The following is a 21,241-nucleotide window of genomic DNA, read 5'->3' on the forward strand; positions in this document are numbered from 1 at the left end:
TCTAAGGAATGTCTTTCTTCATTTGCAGTAAATTCAGCTTGTCCCAGAATTCCTAGACCAGCACCTACATTCCTAGTAAGGTCTCTTTTGGATCTGGCATTTGGCCAATTTTGATTAGTCTACCATAAATGCTGCTGCCATTGGAGATTGATAACTTTTGTACAATTTGGATAAAAAGAATCCACCCAAAACCTTTGAGTGTCCCATAAAAGAGTCAATAAAGTAGAAGTTACTCCAAGGTAGGCAGAAGTCTCAGTTTGCCTTAGAGCCTCCCAAAGCCTTCCAGGCCCAATAGTAGTATTTACATTATCTGGAATTTGAGTCCACCAAGTTACTCCTATGAATTAGAATTCTTGTGATTGGTGAGTTTCATTAGGTCCTATACTGTGAGCTATCCAGCCACATTTAGAGGGCAAATGGTCATTTGGGCAGGTTATACTTCGACAGGAAATACAGGTAGCTGCAATAGCTTGACCATTATATCCAGGAATCTGCCATAGCTTACCATCTCCAGTATTGATGGCAACACAGTAATCTAATTGTCTGGACCCAGTTAATAGTCTTCCTTTTTCCTTAGTGGGAAAAATTTCTATTGCTTTGGATATGGGGGTTGTGGCTCTAAAATAAAGATAACCCAAAAAGGGAATTCCCTTAGGCAGATTTAAATTAGAACCCTGCCAGTTCAAAACCTGAAATTTTTCTTTATCCAAATTATACCAAATAATGAGGGAGTCCTGTCCTGGAGATAGTGAAAAGTTTGAATCTTTCCAAGAATAAACACTTATTTCAAATAATATGGGAGTTTTAGGTAAACAGGTGGGCATAACAAAAACATGGTTAACTAAAGGGTATAGAATTATAAAGGTTAGCATTAAATTCATCATCTATGAAATTGTACTAAAGCAATCTTCCCCCCAAATATATATTTTAACATATATATGTTAGAGTTTTAGTTCATTTACTTATGGTTCTGGATTGGTGACATAATCAAAGGTGGGTATCATCTAGCCTTTCTGAAGTCCACGTGGATGTGTCTTCAGGAGGAGTCAATGCACATTTGAGGTGGGAAGTATGGATCCAAGAGTTGACCCCCTGAAGTTTTGCAGCACAGGAAGTAGTTAAAAGTACCTGGTAAGGTCCTTTCCAATGGGGTTGAAGGGAGTCCTTGATGTGGTGTCTTTTCCAATAGACAAAATCACCTGGTTTTAATTTGTTCAGTTCTTCGTCTCCCGGGAGCTCACTGTGGAAAGATTCTACAACCACTTTTGAATTTTTAGTTAGCATTTCTATAAGTCCTTTACAATAGTGCACAATATCTCCTTTTAACAGAGGTGGTTCTATATTCCTTCATCCATTCTCATAGGGCATCCAGTGGCTATTTCAAAAGGAGATAATTGATGTTTTCCAAAGGGGGTAGAGCTAAGATTTAGGAGAATTAATGGAAGGGCTTTTGGCCAAGAAAAGCCAAAGGCTTCAGTTAACTTAGCCAGTTGGGTCTTTATAGTGCCATTTGTTCACTCAACCAATCCAGAAGATTGAGGATGGTAAGCACAGTGAAAATGTTGTACAATAGGCCAAATTTTGCAGATAGATTTAAACACTTGCCCAGTGAAATGAGTTCCATGATCACTATGTAATTCAGCAGGGATGCCCCAAGTAGGAATAATTCTTTCTAAAAGAATTATTCTAAAAGAATTATTCCTACTGCTAAGGCAGTGGCTTTTTGGCAAGGGAAAGCTTCAACCCAATGGGAAAACATGCAGATTAATACCAAAATATATCTATATCCTTGTGCTGGAGGCATTTGGATAAAGTCTAACTGCTAAGTTTCAAATGGCTCATTTGGTAGGGGAAAATGTCCTTGTGCCCCATAAGTGGCTTACCAGGATTGTGTTTGGGGGCAGTTAGAACATATTGAATATACTTTGTGAGCTACTGTTGGGGAGGGCTTCCAAAAATATTGTTTACCCCAAGAGATCATTTTTTCAAGTGCCCAGTGAGTTAAATTATGGATATATTCCAGAAGAGGCAGTTGTACACTTAGGGGTATTATGGGCTTCTTATTTGGACCCAACCAAAGATTGCTCTGGGAGTTGAAACTGCAGCCCCTTTGTTGCCAGCTGCCTTTTCTTGCTGTGGCGCTATCTGTTGAGCCTGAAGGAGAAGGTCAGAGATAGAGTGGGCATAGCAAACAGGACAGATTCTCTCAGGACATGCAGCTCCAAATAGGGCAGCTCTCTTTGCTGCTTTATCAGCCAAATTATTACCTTTTGCTTCCTCTGTTTGTTTTAAGAATGTCCTGGGATTTTAATGATGGCTAATTGTTTGGGCAAATGGATAGCATCCAGTAATGCTGAGATTTGTTAACTATTTCGAATAGGCTGGCCAGAGGAAGTGAGAAATCCTGTCTCCTCAGCATGCCATAGTCATGCACCACTCCAAATGCATAGCGACTGTCTATATAGACGTTAGCTGGTTTTTTATTTTTTTTATTTTTTTTTGCTAAATGACATGCTCTAGTTAAAGCTATGAGTTCAGCCATTTGGGCAGATTTAATCCCAGGTTTTAAAATAGCACTTTCAATTATATCAAGAGCAGAGGTAACAACATAGCCTGCCTGAAAATGTCCTTGTTCATCTCTCAAATAAGAACCATCAGTAAATAAGATCAACTCTGCATTTTCGATAGGTGTTTCCAATAGGTCTTTCCTAGGAAAAAAGTATGTCAGTTATTTGAATGCAGTCATGCTTATCCTCTTCCAATTCACCTGGTAAAGGGAACTATCTTCGATAGTTGCTGTAGTAGTGTCTTTAAGACAGGCATCATAGGAGGGAGAGCACAAGAGCAGGTCATCCACATATTGAATTAGAGTAGATTTGTACAAGAATTGTATGTCTTGTAAATCAGATTTAAGAATTTGAGAATCCCTGAGGCATCACAGGCCACATATACTGTCTTTCCTCCCATGTAAAAGTAAACAAAATTGGCTATCTGCTGCAACAGGGATGCTGAAAAAGGCACTACAAAGATCTACTACTGAAAGACAGGCTGTATTTAGAGAAATGTTAGATAACAATGCATGAGGATTAGGACTACTGCATGTCGAGGGATGACTATCTTATTTACAGCCCGGAGGTCTTGCACAAATCTCCATCATCTCCCATTTGGTATTTTTTCTTATATGTAATATTGGAGTATTACAAGGGCTGGTGCAAGGGATTATAAGCCCCTTTTCTTGATATTCTTCTCTGATGAGCTTGATTCCCATTAGGGCTTTCTGTCTCAAAGGGTATTGCTTTATATTTGGCAAGGGTTTGCTTTTATCCATTGTTCTTTCAACTGAGGCAGCAGATCTTATTCTTCCTATGTCTGCTGAGGATTTGCCCACAGTTCCTCTGGTACTTGAGAAAGGAAATTATCATTTAACTCCTGTGGGATCTTTTCTGACTCCTTCGTAAGTGGCATGTAGAAAATAGGCGACTGGAAATTTTCGCTGTTCCCTAAGTTTAGGATAATTTCTCCCTTTTGGGAGAAGGAGATAATGAGCATTTTGTGTCTCTAAAAAGTCACATCCTAACAAATGGATAGGGGCACAATTTACCAGTAGAAAAGTGTGATACCCCACAGTTTCTCTTAATTGGAATTTTATAGGAATTGTCTTAAAGACAGTTATGGGTAGGTTAGAAACTCCCACCATTTGAATTCTAATTTTGCTCTGAGGGAGAAGGCTTTTAAATGTGGTAGGATTTAATGGCTCAGCAGTTAAAAGCACTGACTGCTCTTGCAGAGGACCCAAGTTTGGTTCCCAGCACCCACATGGCAGCTACGAACCATCCTTAACTCCAGTTCCAGGGGAATCCGAAACCCTCTACTGACTTCTACGGCATTGCACGAAATGGGTACACACATCATGCAGGCAATACACTCGTACATAAAAAATTAAAAAATAAAAATAATAAATAAAATATTTTTAAATGTGGTGGGATTTAAAACAGATAGAGTAGCCCCAGTATCTACCAGGGCCTTTGTTTCTTCTCCCTTAATAATTATCTCTATTTCTCTTAAGGTTTCAGTGTGGAGTAAAGGAAAAATTCTCTGTATTCCCTCAGAGCAGCCCTATTCTTGCTTAGTTTTTCTTTCAAGGTCTCTCTTAGAGGCCTGCCGCTCTTTCTGGGAGAGCACCCATTTTAGTTTCTTGGAATCTCTTTTAAAATGGCCAGGCCTTTTGCAATAGTTACAAATTACCTTTTCCTTTTCAAGAAGGAAAGAATTTGTAGGTCTGTCTCCCTGCCTGGGAGCTTACTGTTTTAATTATAAGCTCCTAACTTTGGTAGTGATGTCCTTTTCCTTTTTAATAATAGCTCTGGCAAGTTGGTCTGTTAAAGTAACAAGGGCATCTGTGGAAAGTGAGGCCCACATTGTATTATTTCATTTGACTAAAGTGGCCATCTCTTCTTCTAGCCCTTCCATGAATGCAGAATTCAGTAAGGCATCACTCTTATGACCCTCAAAGTTCTCGGGAGGAATTCCTGAGTGTTCTTTAAGTTTTTACAAATCTGACATAGAATTCAGGTACAGTTTCCCCAGGCCTTATCTTACATTGCTGTATTTTGGCCCAGTCAATAATCTGTGGGAATAATTTTGATATCACAGCACAGAGGCAGTTTCCTAACTCACGGCAGGCATTTTTAGCATCAGCATCTATTTTATTAAAGTCCTCGAAAGGGTTCCTCCATTCTGCAAAGCAAAACCATTCCTCTGCTTTCCCTCCTGAAGCCAATAATTGAATTAATTGGTATAAATCAGAGAACCCAGGTTCATATGTTAATAGAGTGATCTGAACTTCTTTAGCAAATCCTAGAGGGTCCTGAGATGGGTCAAGGAACTCATAATCACTTGTCCAGGGAGTATAACTAATATCGGGGTCCCTTCTTCCTCTGGGTTTTATCTTAAAAGGGGCCATAATAATTCTTTCTTTTGGTGTAGAATTGTGTTTTTCTACAAAGCTGCTAAAGTCCCTTAGGGAATTGTTACTACTGTCCCTTTGAGAAATGCTAAGTAATACCTTTCCATCACTAGGGAGAAGAGTAGGAGGGGAGGGTGGTAAGCAAGGAGGGGGTTGAAGATCTTCTGATAGAGGAGACAAAGGTAGAGAAGGGTAGGGGCAGAGGGTTGAGAAGAGTTAAGTCCTTCAGCTTTATCTTTAGTTTTGACACAATCTCTAAGATTTTCTTATTAATTTCCTGTCCTTCAATATCTTTCTTTAATTCTGCTACTCTTTCTAAAAGTCTCTTATTCATTTCTTGTAGGTTAGCAATTTTATTTCTTCTCTTAGATGCTTCTAAATTCCAATTAAAGAAGGCTACCCATTCATTATCTTTTGTTATATTGCCTCGGACTTCTAGTTTTACACACAAATGTACCAATTTTGGAACATCAAATGTTCCCCATTGAAGGAACTGTAAAGCTAAGTTATCTTTGGTTAGATCTCCCCACTTTTCCAAATACTTGCAAGTCAAAAGTCCATAGTTATTATACATAAAGCCAGCTGGAGTGCCAGATGGCAGTTTATCTTCAAACATTTCCTCCTTTTTGGAAAAATTTTTCCCATTTTATTCACTAATTTATTTTCTCCTGAAAAATTGCAGCCTTTCTGTGCTAGCTGGGGAGTATGTGTTTTGGATCTGGTGTATGTGCTGCTTCTGGGATAGACTTTCTCAGCTTTCACACTGAGACCATCTTCTCCCACTGGATCTCGGGCTTATCTTGCACGCTGTTGGGAACATGAGGGTGCTCAAGACACTGGGTGATCAACACTTATGTATGTCTTCCCAGGCGAGCTAATAAAGTTCTTCTGACCCAAGAACAGGGTATGTTTATGGGTTCCCTATGAGACCATTACTCATCCTGAGGAGTCCCCCCTGACATTTCCACTCTGTGAGAATGGAGGGAACAGTGCCTCTTGTCTTCAGCACCTTTATGAGCAGGCACTCATTACTATTCCTAAGCTAAAGGTGGCAAGGTTACAAAAAGCCAGGAGAAATCACAGGGGGAAAAAAATGCAATTTTAAGTATTGAAGAAGTTTCTGGAGACAAAGGTCAAATAAATCAAAACAAATAAAACCACAACAGACCACAAAGAAGAAACAAAATGCCTTCAAAGATCTAGAAGTCAAACAATACTGAAAACAAACCAAAGTACCCAGAAACAAAATGCTTCCTAAGCAACAGAATTGGCAAACAGTCTGAAAGCAAGCAACTAAACAATTATCTAAACAAGTAGGATCCTGAAAACCTTAGCTCAGAATAAACCATGGACCGTCAGCCAATCCAGGGAGGTCTGGACCCCAGGAAAGAACTCACCAATGTCCACTTAAGGAGACAATGCCAGTTGGTGGGCTACAAGGGAGCCTGGCTGATACTTGGTGCCAATCCAGTTGAGTTCTTCAGTAAAAAGTAGATCATTCTTTTGTAGCCCCACGTTGGGCACCAAGAACTGTGGATAAAATAAACAGCTCTCACCTTAAAGAATAAAGAGATGGTTTATTCTAGAGCCAAATATGAATGACCATGGCCTGGGAACACAGATTTAGGTTTCCCCAAATACCATGTTCCAGCATGGTAACAGTTGCCTTACATTTTTATAGTAACAGAAAAAGGAAAGTCATATATCAAGACACTTTTCAAATACATTGGTGGATACATTCAGTAGGCGGGTCGTAGCAAATCAAGGGGTTTTTACTATAGGTCTCAGATGCTATCTGATGACATTCTTAGCCTTATGATTGGTGAGACCAGGTGGTCTGCTAGGATAATACATTCTAAGAGGTTTTTCTATCTGTTAGTCACAGGATGTTGGCTCAGAAACAGGGGTAGCAAGGAGTGGCTGTTTAGGGGGCTACAGATGGCCTGACACAAATGGTAATTAGGCTCTGAACCTGCAAATTCCAAACTCTCCACAGTCATTGAAGTTCTAACCAGTTGATCAGCCTTGCAAGAAGGAAGTCCAATTTGAAGACAGAAGGGTTTTTTGGCTTTTTGTTTTTTTTCTTCTGGGGACTTTTATTCACAGAGCCCAGGCAAAACTAGGATTTTTTTCTTTAAAATTGTGCAGATGGTTCTTATAAAAAAACAAAAACCCTTCATTTCAGAGTTATTTAGTAAAAAGTGCATAAGGCAGGACCATCTTCCAACCCTACCCCCCCGCCACGCACTGATGTTCATCCTTCCCATTGTCTTGCAAACTCCAGCTCAACCTTTCCTCCTTCCTCTTAGGTTACCTCATTCTAAGGAACAAAACTGAATTTAAGTGTCCAGGAAAGGCTGCAAACAAGGTAACTAGAACAAGTTTCCTCGGGCCATCAAGGCTAGAAAGGGAGTCTTGAAAGACTAGGGCAGATAGAACAGCCTGGGGGCAGGGGGGATATACAGGCGTGGGATAGTCTAGAAGGCAGGTACAGACCCTGAGCCTGCACCTCGTGACACTCAGGTGGAGCTGACAGCATGTCCCTGACTCCAGTGAATTCCTCTCATGTTCTTTCCCCTTTGCTGCAGACTTCCCACAGCCCAGTGTGCCAGGACGTGCTGAAATGCATCAGTCAATGGTGTGGCAGCTTCCTAACACCAGCTCTTTTCAGTGACTGGTACAGTAAAGGAAGGCTTTAGACCTGTCCCTCATTAAAGTAAGTAATTGAGACCACAAGTGCAGTGATTCTTGACCCCACACTATACACACAGCACTCACTCACAGAGACATGGGATGACCCTCTTAAGGAATGAGGTCTGAATTCTGGATCTAGATCTGGCAGCCGTGGAGGTGGCTCAGTTCCTTGGTTTCTTCATCTCTGAAATGGAATGATGACCCATGTTCCACTTCCCAGAAACATTGGGAGTGAGATTAGGAACTCAGAAGTACAAAGCACTCTATAGAGGGAAGGGGTCCCCATTACCAGAGGTGTTCCATGAGGACCTGGGACCAGGTGGCTCCTTTGCTTCCTTAGGGAAAGGATGTTCCTTCCAGCCATTGCTTCTGCAAAACCTCTCCTTTACAGTAGCCCTCAACTCCAACATTACAGTCAGGCTCCACTGAAGTTCCCTTCCTTCTCCGCACCCCCTTCCAGTGGTACAGGAATACTGAGGTGTCTGAGAACAGCGGAGCCTTTCTTGGGGAGCTCAGCTCCCAGAAGCTTGACAACCATCAAAGCTGCCCTGAACTGGTGTCATTCATGTTCTTGTCTCTTGAATTCAAAGAATGAAAATCACAAACCACAGTGGGTGAGTTTTAGAAAGTTTATTTTCATAAGTGGAAACTTAAGAGGAGAAGAGGGCAAAGCTCCTTTATAGCAGGAAGAGTCCCAATAAATAGGGGACCATGGAGACTTGCTAACTTAGAGTCAATGAGGCTTTGGCAGATGGAGGAAGGGAGGTTGGATGAGCTTGTTATGGTAAAAAATCAGAGACCAAAAGCCAAAGTCAGGTGAGGAGAGGGAGTTTAATTGCACGATTGTGGGACTGATCCTTAGATCACTCTGTAAAAGGAGTCAGACTCCTAGTTCAAGTTTTGGGGGGCTTTTATATTCATATGTGAGGAATGCAAGCAAAAGGTACAAAGCATATACATAGTAATTAAGTAAAGTAATGTAGGGCTACAAAGGCTACAGGAATGTGAAAGCCTTGGAAAACAAAAGCTTCTATCCCAGGTAACTGCAGGGGTGAGGGAAAATTCCAGTTCTCCTCCCCCATTTCTATTTTTTTTGGTCTTTTTGAGACAGGGTCTCCCTGTAGCCCCAGCTGTCCTGGAACTCACTATGTAGACCAGGCTGGTCTTGAACTCAGAGATCTTCCTGCCTCTGTCTCCAGAGGGCTGAGATTAAAGGCGTGAGCCCCACCATACCTGGCCTCCTCCCCCATTTCTACCTCCAGACTTTTCCTGCTCCAAAGTTCTTAATTACCATCACATTGCAAAAGCTTTTAGCATCTGATGTGCTCTTCTGTTTTAAGCTGATCAGTCCAGTTCCCATTCCAGGAGTCCAGGTCACTGCAGTTTCAGTCTTCAGTATGGTTTCCTGGAAAGGAGAGCTCTTTCAGGTGAAAAGAGATAAAGAAATGTAGGGTGTGACACACACCTTTAATCCCAGCACTCAGGAGGCAGAGGCAGGAGATCTCTGTGAGTTATAGGCCAACCTGGTCTACATAGTGAATTCTAGGCCAGCTAGGGCTGCATAGTGAGACCCCTTATCAGTGAGAGAGAGGAAGGAAACAGGCTTCCCTACTTCTGGCATCTCCAGCCTCTGGCTATTGTGGAACTAGAGACATTTTGGCTTAAACACTTCTGAAATCTCTGGCCTCCAGCAAGGATGAAATTGCCAAGAGACCCAAAGACATTTCCTGCTTTTATCCAAAAAAGAAATTGGTCACTTTCCTTTGAGGTCTTTTTACCCTAAACTGCCTAGCCAGTTCTCATGACCAGCATCATAGATTTCCTTCCGTGTGCCCAAAAGATGATTAGTAATCCATGCCACACCCATCCTGGCTCCACCCACCTATCCTGGTCCCACCCATCAAAAATCTATGCACAATCTCCAGAACCCTGAACTCCTGTTGGCCACCACCACCCAAATGCATGAGCCTCTCCCATCTTCTGTCCACACCAGGGGCTTTCCTGACATCCTATGATAAAATGGAATAAGAACTTTCATCAAAAAGCCCTGTGCAGGTTAAACACTATACCACTTTCTGCTTTTTGTTTTAATGCTGGACAAAGCTGCTGAACTGGTTTCACGAGCCTCCTGTAAGTCTTGCCTGTTTGAAGCTAGCCCGCAGTATTTCTGGGAAAGGGGCTTTTAACAGCCACCATGTGGGTGCTGGGAATCAAACTTTGGGTCCCCTGTAAGGGCAGCCAGTGCTCTTAACTGTTGAGCCATTTCTCCAGCCCACAAATAATTTTTTTAAGTCTAAGAGGAAAATTAGGATGGCTCCAGATTTCAGGCTCAGTAGCAGAGTGGACAGTTGGGGATCCACTGAGCCTGGGAATCCTGGAGGATAAACAGGCTTGAACGGGAAGGATGAGTTTAGTGAGGGAGAAGCCGGGTGTGGAGAATGGAGTCACCTAGCCCAACAGAGTGGAAAGAGAGAAAAAGAGAATCAAGGTCATGCATGGTGGCACAGGCCTGCAATCCCAGCACTTGGGAGGTAGAGGCAGGAGGATCAGGTCATCCTCATCTACATAGGGAGTTCAAGGCCAGCCTGGGGTACATGAGACTTTCTTTCAAAAAGAAGATCATAACTAACACTTTAAAGGGCAGATGCAAGAAAAAGACTAAGCCGATTGAGGAAGGGGGCATCAGAGATGCCACAGGGGTTTCCAGAGTAAGTTAAACAGGGACTGAAAAAAAGCATCTGAGCTGAGTGTGTTGGTGCACACCTTTAGGCCCCAGCACTCAGGGGGCTGGCTCAGCAGTTAAGAGCACTGGCTGCTTTTGCAGAGAACCCAGGTTTGGTTCCTTAACAGTCCATAACTCCAGTTCCAGGGGATCTGATGCCCTCTTCTGACCTCTGTGGGCTTTGCACAACACAAGTGCATTTACACTCATACAGGCAGTACACTCATACACATAAAATAAAAATAAATAAAATATGAATGAAAGAAAGAAAGAAGGAAAGAGAAGAAAGAAAGAAAGAAAGAAAGAAAGAAAGAAAGAAAGAAAGAAAGAAAGAAAGAAAGAAAGAAAGAAAGAAGAAAAGGAAAGAAAGAAAGGAAAGAGAGAAAGAAAAGCATCTTAGCAAGCGGCCTCAATTAGAGGTTCCTGTGAGCCTGGGAATGGGGCTGCAAATCTTGGCCACAGCAGATAACTTCGTTTCTCAGCTGTAGGAGCCACAACTTGATCTATTCAGTTTGGAGCCCCTCGGCATCAGACTACCACATCTGCTATTGCCCCAGCATTGCTCACAGCATTGTCAAGTTCTATGGTCTAAGATGATTCACGATCGTCATCCACATTCCAGAAATGGAAAAGGGCAAGGAAAGGTCTAGACACATCCCTCCCTTCAAGGCCATGGCCCCAAGACAACACACATTGATTTCATTCTCTCTCCATCGGCCAGAACTTTGTCATGTGACCTAATACGGCTGCAAGAGGACCTGAAAACTAGCCATGGACCTACTGAGAGTGGCTCCCGTTCTGGCCGCTGAGGGGACATTATGCAGCTGCAGTGGTATCTCCAAAGGCTCATGGTAAGGCTGGGCTTGCAGCTCTTTGCTATTATTAGTATGATTCAGATCCAGACCCAACATCTGTCCTGTCACCATCCCCTCTCCTAGCAACTGTGTCCCAAAGACAAACCTAACTGGAAGGAAAATGGCAAGGGATTCTGGGAAATGTAGTTTTTAGACTTCCTGCCTCAGCAATGCAAACCAGAATTCAGAGGCAGTAATTATAAAATGATACACTAAGCACCCATGATGGGCAGCTCACAACCACCTGCAACTCCAACTCCAGGGGATCCCCTCTTCTGGCCTCTGCAGATGTGCACACACATGTGTGAATACACATACATACACATAAAAATAAATCTTTTAAAATAAGATGAAATGAACCAGGTGTTGTGGCACACGCCTTTAATCCTAGCACTTGGGAGGCAGAGGCAGGTGGATCTCTGAGTTCAAGGCCAGCCTGATCTACATTGTGAATTCCAGGCCAGCTGGGGCAATAGGGAGACTCGGTCTCAAAAAGACAAAATAAGATAAAATAGCCTCCAGGGGAACTGGAACTGCACCTCATATCCTACTCTAGTCCACTCTTGGGAGTGTTCCACTCCATTTTGAGGGAGATGTTCACAGAGGGGTGTTTGAAGAATCACTAAAGAAAGCTTGAGCAGCTGACAACAGGTGCCTCCTCTTCTGCCATAGCTCTGCCTCTCTGGATGATTGCAGCTGATCTCTCCCATCACTCAGGTTCCTTTTCCGTAACAGCAAAATGAGGAGCTGGCCTTTGGTCTCCACCACCCTGAAGTTCTGATGGCCAAGGGAAGAAGGGAAAAATGTAAGGGGCCTACAGGGATTCCCATCAAGAACCTTATGCAGCAAACATCTGCCATGTGCCTGCCTAGCTTGAACAATTTGTTCTAGTTCTGTCTCTGTGAACTGGGTCGACAGGACCAGCCACCTGGATGCAGGATGGAAGGAAACATCCCTGCTGAGGACAGAACAGCTTCCTGCTGAGGATGCAGTCTCAAAACACACAGAGAGCATCACAAGCTTCAAGTTTTTACTCTTCATTAGTTTCTGTGTCCTTGAGGCCATGTAGAGTACTGTTATCTAGACCCTTGCTTGTCCATTAAGGTCATACTAGCTACACACAGATATGACATTTACATTGATTTAAATTAAATTTCTAATCTTTGGCCACCAAGATAATTCAATGGGAAAAGATACTCGCCACCAATGCTTAAGACCTTAGTTTGATTTCTGAAGTCCATATGGACAACCAATTCCTTCAAGTTGTCCTCTGACCTCCACATACATACTATGGCATGCATGTACCCATACACATATACATATACACACACAATAAATAAATATGATACAAGTCTTTTTAAATGTCCAATTTTCATATGCACTAGACACAAGTACTCAGTAGCTGATGTTGTGGACAACCACCATGTGATTGATGGTTGATCTTGACTGGACTTGGAATAGCCTAGGAGACATACCTTTGGGCACATCTGTAAAAGCTCTCCAAAGAGGTTCAACAGAAGAGGAAGACTCACCAAGGTAGGTAGCAGCATCCCATGGGCTGGGGTCTGAGACTGAATAAGAAGCAGGAAGCAAAGGGAGCATTTATCTCTCTGCTTCCTCACTGTGGGCACGATGTGACTCCTGCTGCCACAGCAACAGCCCCTCTCAATGCCACACCTTCCCTACCATGAGGTACTGTACCCTCAAACCATACGCCAAAAGAATCCCTTTCTTCCTTAAGTAGCTTAAGTCAGGTATTTTGTCACAGTAATGAGACACTGGTCAGCACAGGTATACAATGTTTCTGTCCTTAAAGAAAGCTCTGGGACATACCACTAGTCCAGAGAAATCTCTAAACTCAGAAAGCCTGCACTCAGGGGCGACCTTGGGACTGAGTGGTGAAGCAGATGTTCTGCTCCGACCCCCAAGCTCCACTATGATCTCCTCCACCAACAACTGGCCTTTTCTCCCTTGTCCCCAGGGACAGTCTCCAGCTGCTTGTTACCTTGGGTACCTGTCACTCCACACCCCACAGCAAGAGCATTAGGCCACCCTGTGACTTTATGCCAGTGAAAGTCCACGCACTTTGAACATGACTTTGTATAATGGGAGCCCCTCCCACTACAGCTGTCCCAGACCTGGGATTATAGATAGATGAAAGGGGGATGTATACTTATACATATGAAAACATTGGCCCAAACACACACACACACACACACACACACACACACACACACACGGCTAAATAAAAGCCTAGTCCTAGGAGTTGTAGGAAGGCTCAAAACAGAACTTCATGCAACCACTCCCTTCAACTTAGGTACTCCCTGTGCAGTGCAGGGGCACAGGGGAGCAAATAAATGGGAATTTACTTTACTCTGCAGATAAAGGTAAATGAGGATCAGCAAGAATGAGGTCACTCTGTTGATCTCCAGGCTGTCTGAAAAGTGCCTGTGTCTCCACAGAATTCCAAGGTCCATCTCCCTGGTTCATGGGAAGAGGCAGTCAATATCCTCCATCTTGGGGATGTGTTTTGGGACCCAAACATCCTCTCCAAAGCCCAAGAAACTTAAACAAATATATTTCAGTACTGCCTGGACTGTCAGAGTCTGTCACCAAAGCAAAGGAACTTCCCTTAAGCAAAACAGGGCTATACTAAGTCATTCCCCAAAGATGGCTTATGTAAAAACAGTGTCAATTATTGGAAGCCATGTGAATAGAAATGAGGAATTCTGAGTTTGGCTTTGTTTTTTTTGGGGGGGAGGGGGGCGATTGTTTTGATAACAGAAACTTATTTTTACAGATGATTTAAAGTATCAATGTTTGGAGAGGTTAAGTTATCCTATAATGCAAATGATTGACAACAGAATCCTTATGGAAAGCTATTCATAACATGATCAAAGAAATGGTGGTGGTGGGGAGCTGGGGAGATGGCTCAGTCAGTAAACTGCTTGCTGTGCAAGCATGAGAACCTTAGTTCAGACCCCCAACTCCCACATAAAAAGCCAGACACCCCTTGCAATCTCAGCACCAGGGAGGTGGAAACAGGGGTACCCTTCAGGCTTGCTGGCAAATCAGTCTAGCCAAATCAGTTAGCTCCGGGTTCAGTAAGAGACTATGTCTCTGAATGAATGAATAAATAAATAAATAAATAAATAAATAAATAAATAAATAAATAAATAAATAATAAATAAATAAATAATGGGAGAGCAGTTGAGGAAGGTACCCAGTGTCAACCTCTGGCTTCCATATGCATGCACACACAAGTGTACCTGCACCCATACACACGTGAATATGTACGTACACATAAACTACACATAGACACATGAAAAGTAGGCTTCACTAGTACCTGGAGAAGGTGAGCAGAAGACATTCTGGTAAGGGTTGGCCAGTGAGGAAACTAAGGCAAAACCATCCACAGTTTGTGAAAAACACTGCCTCAAAGAAGACAGAGCAGTTAATGGTGGCTCCTTCTATGGGGCAGGACCTGCCAGTGAGTGCCTTACCTTGATAAGGCCTCTATGAGAGACAGACCCATAGCCAGGGTGGGACGAGGCTTTGGAATCAGGATACCAAAGCAGCCACACCAGAAGTACATCCACACCCTGAGCTCCAATTTCCTGTACCCACCAGCCTTACAGAGCTGTCATCCTGGTGGTGGCTTCACTTGAAACCAGACCTGGCGGACATCGGTTCTAAGCAGTGCCAGCTCTGGTAGTGAGTCGTCCTCTTCTCTCTTTTCCTCGGAAGTCCTCTCCTCTCTTCTGCCCACCCAGGTGACACCTCCTCTCAATTCTACATTCTGGCATAAACAGAGAGGGTATAGTCTGCAGCCCATGGGGACAAGCCTGGGGTCAGGGCCAGTGAGTGATAGTCTGGACCCCAGTACACAGTATTCTAGAAAGCTCTGCTGAGGGTTCAGTATACTATCCTCAGAGCCTTCTCACACTGAGGTGGGGAATGGGCTTCCTGAGTCACCCAGTTCCTGCTGAAACCAACTCTTCCTCACCCCCCACAGCAGACCCTCAGTTGTGGCTAAGTCTGCTTTGCTGTAATCCTGCACCTGCAATTTCTGAGCCAACACTTGTGGGTAAGAACATTCTTTTGTTGTTTACTCTGTACCTGCTTGACGTTTATATAGTGCCAAGTACTTTCATTCACATTGACCTAGATGAGAGTCCCACTAGGCAATTCCTAAGCTCTCTAAAGAATTAGTTTTAGCCAGGCGTGGTGGCGTACACCTGTAGTCCCAGCACTTGGGAGGCAGAGGCAGGCGGATCTCTGTGAGTTCAAGGCCAGCCTGGTCTACATAGTGAGTTCCAGGCCAGCTGGGGCTACAGGGAGACCCTACTTCAAAAAAAAAAAAAAAAAAAAAAAAGAATTAATTTTAACATCTTGAAATGAGAAAATAAACCTACCTACCTGCATCCATGTGAGGATTACCTGAAGTTTATGAAGTGCCAGATAGTGTCCAGTGCAGACATGCAGCATCAACTCCATTCTTCCCTTCCTTCAGCAATCCATGATCTAACTTTACCTGTGCCAACCTGATTATCCAGGATCGGCCATCTGTACATCTACTGATATTCACTTATCTACCCATCCATTCATCCCTCCACCCACCTACCTGTACATTGTATCACATCCTTTGTATATGTGCATGTGCACATGTGTTAGTGTGTGTAAATGCATGTGCACATGGAATGCATTTGGAGGTCAGAGGACAATCTTCAGGTGTTCATCCTCACCTTCCACCTTGTTTGAGACAGGGTCTCTTTGTTGTTTTTCCAGTCTAGCTGACCTGAAAGCTTCCAGGTATTCTTGTACCTCCACCTCCCATCTCCCTGTAGGAGCGCTGGGATTACAGACACACTGAAATGGCAAAACTAACTCCATCTTGCCCTAGCTGACTTTTGCTTTACACTGTGTTTTTGCCTAACCATTCCCATTACAGCCAGTCAGGCAGAACATCTCAAGCAAGCAGTTTCAGGGAGTACATTGTTTCTACAATACTGGGAAACTTAAAAGTAGCCAGATAGAGTGTCCAGATAGTATGTCCTCCCTCCCAGCTATACCTGCATCTCTATGGAGCCCGTTGTTCCTACAATTCTGAGAAACTTGTTTTTTCCTTATTGAAACTTTTTGTTAACTGAAAACCTCTGACCTGTCCCTGGTCTAGTCTCATGTAACTATAATGATCTGATCTGTTTCTGATGTAATTATGGTTATTGGCTTTGCCCCTGGCGTGATGTAATTATAGGGGTTTTTTGGTTTTTTGTTTGTTTGTTTTTTATCTTATTGAGGCAGGATCTCCCTGTAGCCTCAGCTGGACTGGAATTCACTACGTGGACCAGGCTGGCCTCAATCTCGCAGAGATCCACCTGCCTCTGCCTAGTGTATGTTGGGTTAAAGGCGTGTGCCACCACACCCAGCCATAATTGTGGTTTTACACTTTATAAATCCTGCCCTGCTTCTACGTGGGGCCAAGGGTTCTTTTGGGCATTAGCCCCCTCTCTGACTGCTGGTTATTAATAAAGACTCCTAATTCAACCATCACTACATGATGTTTCTCCGTGCATCTTCCTTAATATTACAGCACTACGCACCTGCCTGTTATGTGGGTTCTGGAGATTCAAACTCAGGTCCTCACACTTCTGTAGTAAACATTTTTACCCACTGAGCTGTCCTCCCAGCCCCAGTAGCACATCCTTTATTGAGCACCTACTGAACATAAACCACTGCAAATTGTCAATCAAAGGGATATAGAACAATGTATAATCTATAGGCAGCAACTGGATATTCAACCTACTTATGAACAACTTGTAGGAAGTGAAATGTGTTATGAGAGAGATATAGAGGATGTTTTGGAAGACAAACATTCCCGGCCTCTTTTCACATTCTATTTGAAGACAAGTGCTAGGGTTTCATTTTATTTGATAAAGCATTTCTGTTTCCTTAATGACGACTACTAAGACATATGCCCCCCACCCCATACAAGGAACATGCCTCACATTCTTATTATCTTAACCCGAGCAAAACTTTGCCTCACCTTTCATTTCACTGTATTCAGTGTTTAGTCACTCCCTTGAGAACAATGTACAGAACCCAGATTTCTTCCAAGATTTTAATTGAACTGTCCATGAGGGGTTTGGAAAGCAACAAAATGAGCTGAGTGAGGAGATGATGGATGCATTGAAGATGGCCCTCATGGGCCTGTGTTCCCTGCACACAGCAGCAGGTAGGTAGGCAAGGAGCTAGGGGAGGGCTCTGCAGTGTGCCCTGCCCCTCCTGAGAGACCCCTCCTAAAGGACTATTAGCTAGTTGGCAGCTGATGAAAGAGAAAAATGTTACACTTTGTTGCCACAGCAAGAACAACAACCCATCTACATGCTGAACAGAGTGCTGCCACTCCCTGTCCCTCCCCAGGCTGGGATGGAAGATTTCCACAAAGTTTCCCAGGAAAGCATTCTGGGTCATTAAATCATACATGGAAGACTCAGAGGCAGAAGACCCGCCCTGAGGTTTTGTTCCCTCTCCCCCTCAACCCTTGTCAGGGCTGCACACTTAGCTATTCCTAGGAACATCACATGCCTTGGCTATGTACTGGATTATTTTGAGAGCCAAGGTGGCAATGATAGGAGAGCATCCCTCTGTGAGCCAATTGAGGCACAAAGGGAGGCCAGGCTTCCTGCCTTCTATCAGCTCAATAGCCTCAGTAGTGCCCTGAGCCTCCATTTCCCTGTACTGTAACCCTTACACACGAGTGCAGGTGATACAGTATGTGTGTCAAGGTTGTGCATGGCACATGGTCTCAGGTTTTCCCACCCTTCTACTAGGTGTTTGCTAGCCACAGTCTGCAGAGTTCCTCCCTTGGAGGAAAGGAGGCAAGCACCCTCAGGCTAAGGTCAAGCTTCTGACTTCTAGAAAATATTTTTCCTGGGGCTGGAGAGAGGGCTCAGTGGTTAAGAACACTGGTTGTTCTTGCAGAAGACCCGGGTTCGAATCCTAGCTCCCACATATCAGCTGACAACTGTCCGTAACTCCAGGTCCAGGGGATCCAACAGCCTCTTCTGTCCTAAAAAAAAAAAAAAAAGAAAATGTTTTTCCAAAACCTTTCTTTCCTCCTTGCACTGTAACACTAGCTATCAATTCACAGTTTAACTCAACCACATACTTGAAAAATCACCTTCCCAACTCTGGCCTTTGATGGGTGATCTCCTTCCTTCCCAGAGTCATCACTGACTTCATTATCTCCATGTGAAACAGAAGGAAGCTCTGCCTGTCAGCCAAGGCCTTGCCGTTTTGTAAAGTTCCTCCACTCTGGATGAACTCTGACAATTCCTGAAACTAAAGTAATTAGGTTTCCAGAACTAAAGTACTTCTAGATTCTTGCCCTCCCCATCCTCATAGCTAATTCAGAGATAGCATACATATACAAGCATGTACTGTTGGCTACCCATCAATCACGTACCATAGGACTTTCCCCCTTCCTCTGACACATATCAGAAGGGCCTCCCACTCTGCCTCAGGGGCCTGAACTCTCTTCAGAGCCTCCTCATGGGGCTGTCTGTCTGTCAACACAAAAGCATAACTCTCACCTCAAAGGGTCTAGTTTATTCTGGAGCCAAATGTGAGTGACCATGGCCCGGAAACAGAGATTCAGGTTACCTCAAATTCCATGTTCTGGCATGGTAACAGTTACGTTCTTATAGTAACAGAACAAAGAAAAGTCATAAATCAAGACACCTTTCAAATACACTGGTGGATACATTCAGTAGGCAGGTCACAGCAATGCGGGGACGGGGACGGGGGTGGGGCGAGGGGGGTATTACTATAGGTCTCGGATACTATCTGATGACATGCGGCTTTTTGATTGATGAGACCTGGTAGTCTAAGCTAATACATTTTATTAGTCACAAGAACATTAATTCAGAAACAGAGGTAGGTAGACAAGGTGTGGCTATTTATTGGGTTAAACATATCCCCAGATGATTTGTGAATAGGCTCCAGATTGGCAACATTCCAGACTCTCCACAGTCTCTGGAGTGCTAATCAGTTGGTCAGCCTTTCAGGAAATACAGTCCAAGATGCAGGAGTTCTTTCTGGGAACTTTCTTTCACACTGTCTATGGCATTAATAACTCAACTTTTCTAAAATATCTCTTACCCAAAAGAACAATCCGGACTGGTGAGATGACTCAGAGGGTAAAGGCACCTGCCACCAAGCCTGCCAAGCTGAGTTTAATACCTAAGACCCAAGTTGTAGAAGGAAGTTGTTCTCTGACCTCCACACATGCATTGTGGCACACACACACACACACACACACACACACACACACACAAATAAAGAGAATTTTTTTTATATACAGAAAAGTTCAAATGCAGTCCCCTGCTACCACAAATGACACATTTGAGTTTCCCACATTTGGGGAAATCACAGGCACCAGCACATCCAGAATGCAATGGATGAGACTCACCCTGGGAAAATCCCCTTCTTTTTAAATTTTCATTATTTTTATTTTTATTTTATTTATTTATTTATTTATTTTTGTCTTTTTGAAACAGGGTCTCCCTGTAGCCTCAGCAGTCCTGGAACTATGAGGACCAGGCTGGCCTCGAACTCACAGAGATCCGCCTGCCTCTGCCTCCCAAGTGCTGGGATTAAAGGCGTGCGCCACCACGCCCGGCTTATTTTTATTTTTTTATGTGTCGAGTGTTTTGCCTGCATGTATATAAGTACACCACATGTTTGCAATGACCTCAGAAGACAGAGGAACTTGAACCTTGAGGCCAGAGGCCTTGAACCCCAAACCCCAAAACTTTTTCTGCTACAGATCAAGCCCTATGCCAGGGCATACTGGAATGTCACCTGATGCAGCTAGTGGCCACTCTCACATGAGGCAGAGTGGCTCCTGCTCCTTCCAGTTCTTGTCACAACCATCACCATCTCAGTGGCACTTGACATCTATTCAGAGCTTCTTAGCAGCCAGATGCAGAGCTCACAAATGTAGCACAAATAGCGCGGGAGCTGTTTTCTTCAGGCCAGTGCCCCTTCTTCAGTCTTTGGGGCACAGTACTGTTGAAAAAAAAAGTTAGCCATGACACTTGCTAAAGACAGAAAAGCAGGCTTCATTCATGGTGGTCCGAACAGGAGCCCCAGCAAAGGGGGTCTTGCTGTGGAGTGGAGAAGAGAGCTTGGACTGAAGGCAGCATAAGCAGCTGGGGACCAGGGTGGGCACTGATCAGGGGAGAAGGCTAAAGGAAACTTCAAGGGAAAGGGAATCAACAGACCCACTCAACAGAATTCCTACTGAAGAGTCACCAGGGTGGTAATATGCTAATGATGATCAGAAACCAAAGGGGGAGGAATGTCAGTAAATAGACTCAGGAAGATTCTTGCTTAAACCGGATTCTACCAGGACAAAGAAAGAAGCCCACACCTGGCCTGGTCAAAAAGGACTCAGAGGGACTATTTTTTTTTTGCTATTTTTGTTGTACCTCATCCACTGGACCCCAAAAAGACCACCGAGGACCCAACACACCAAAATGCAAAAGCAAAGGTTTATGGTTTATTCGGGCTTAAGCTCAGCCTCTCAGACCTCACCAACTCAACGGATCCATGCTGAGAGCCCAGAGTAAGGGAGAGTGGAGCCTTTTATAGGTTTTAGACAAAGAGATTAGGGGGATACCGAAGATACATTTTGGTTGGTTCAAGGAGTAAAGCCAGTCAATAGTCATGTCCTCAGGGCTAGGGCTTCCTCAGGATGCTGACCCCTTTGAATTGTCACCTCAGACCTCTGGTGACCAAAAATCTGAACAGAGCATACTGACACCTCCACAAGCTCACCAAGTAGGGCAAACCACAGAGATGCTCACTAATTGGAGAGACATGGAGGAAGGGCTGTCTTTGAAACCTATGTGAGGCCAGTTGAAGACAAACAGGAGTCTCTGTCACATATGGAGGAACCAAAAGACTGCCCTTTATGAGTAAGATGCTGGAAGAGAGCTG

The 21,241-nt window shown here is 43.8% G+C and overlaps 1 pseudogene; it reads right to left on the reverse strand.

Annotated features, from left to right (window-relative positions):
• Window positions 1-19,596: 19,596 nt before the first annotated feature.
• On the reverse strand, window positions 19,597-19,738 carry LOC115068465 (annotated as a pseudogene).
• Between the last annotated feature and the right edge of the window lie 1,503 nt (window positions 19,739-21,241).

The sequence above is a fragment of the Nannospalax galili genome, unplaced genomic scaffold (assembly GCF_000622305.1).
Source record: "Nannospalax galili isolate Female #2095 unplaced genomic scaffold, S.galili_v1.0 scaffold286, whole genome shotgun sequence".
NCBI lineage: Eukaryota > Metazoa > Chordata > Mammalia > Rodentia > Spalacidae > Nannospalax > Nannospalax galili.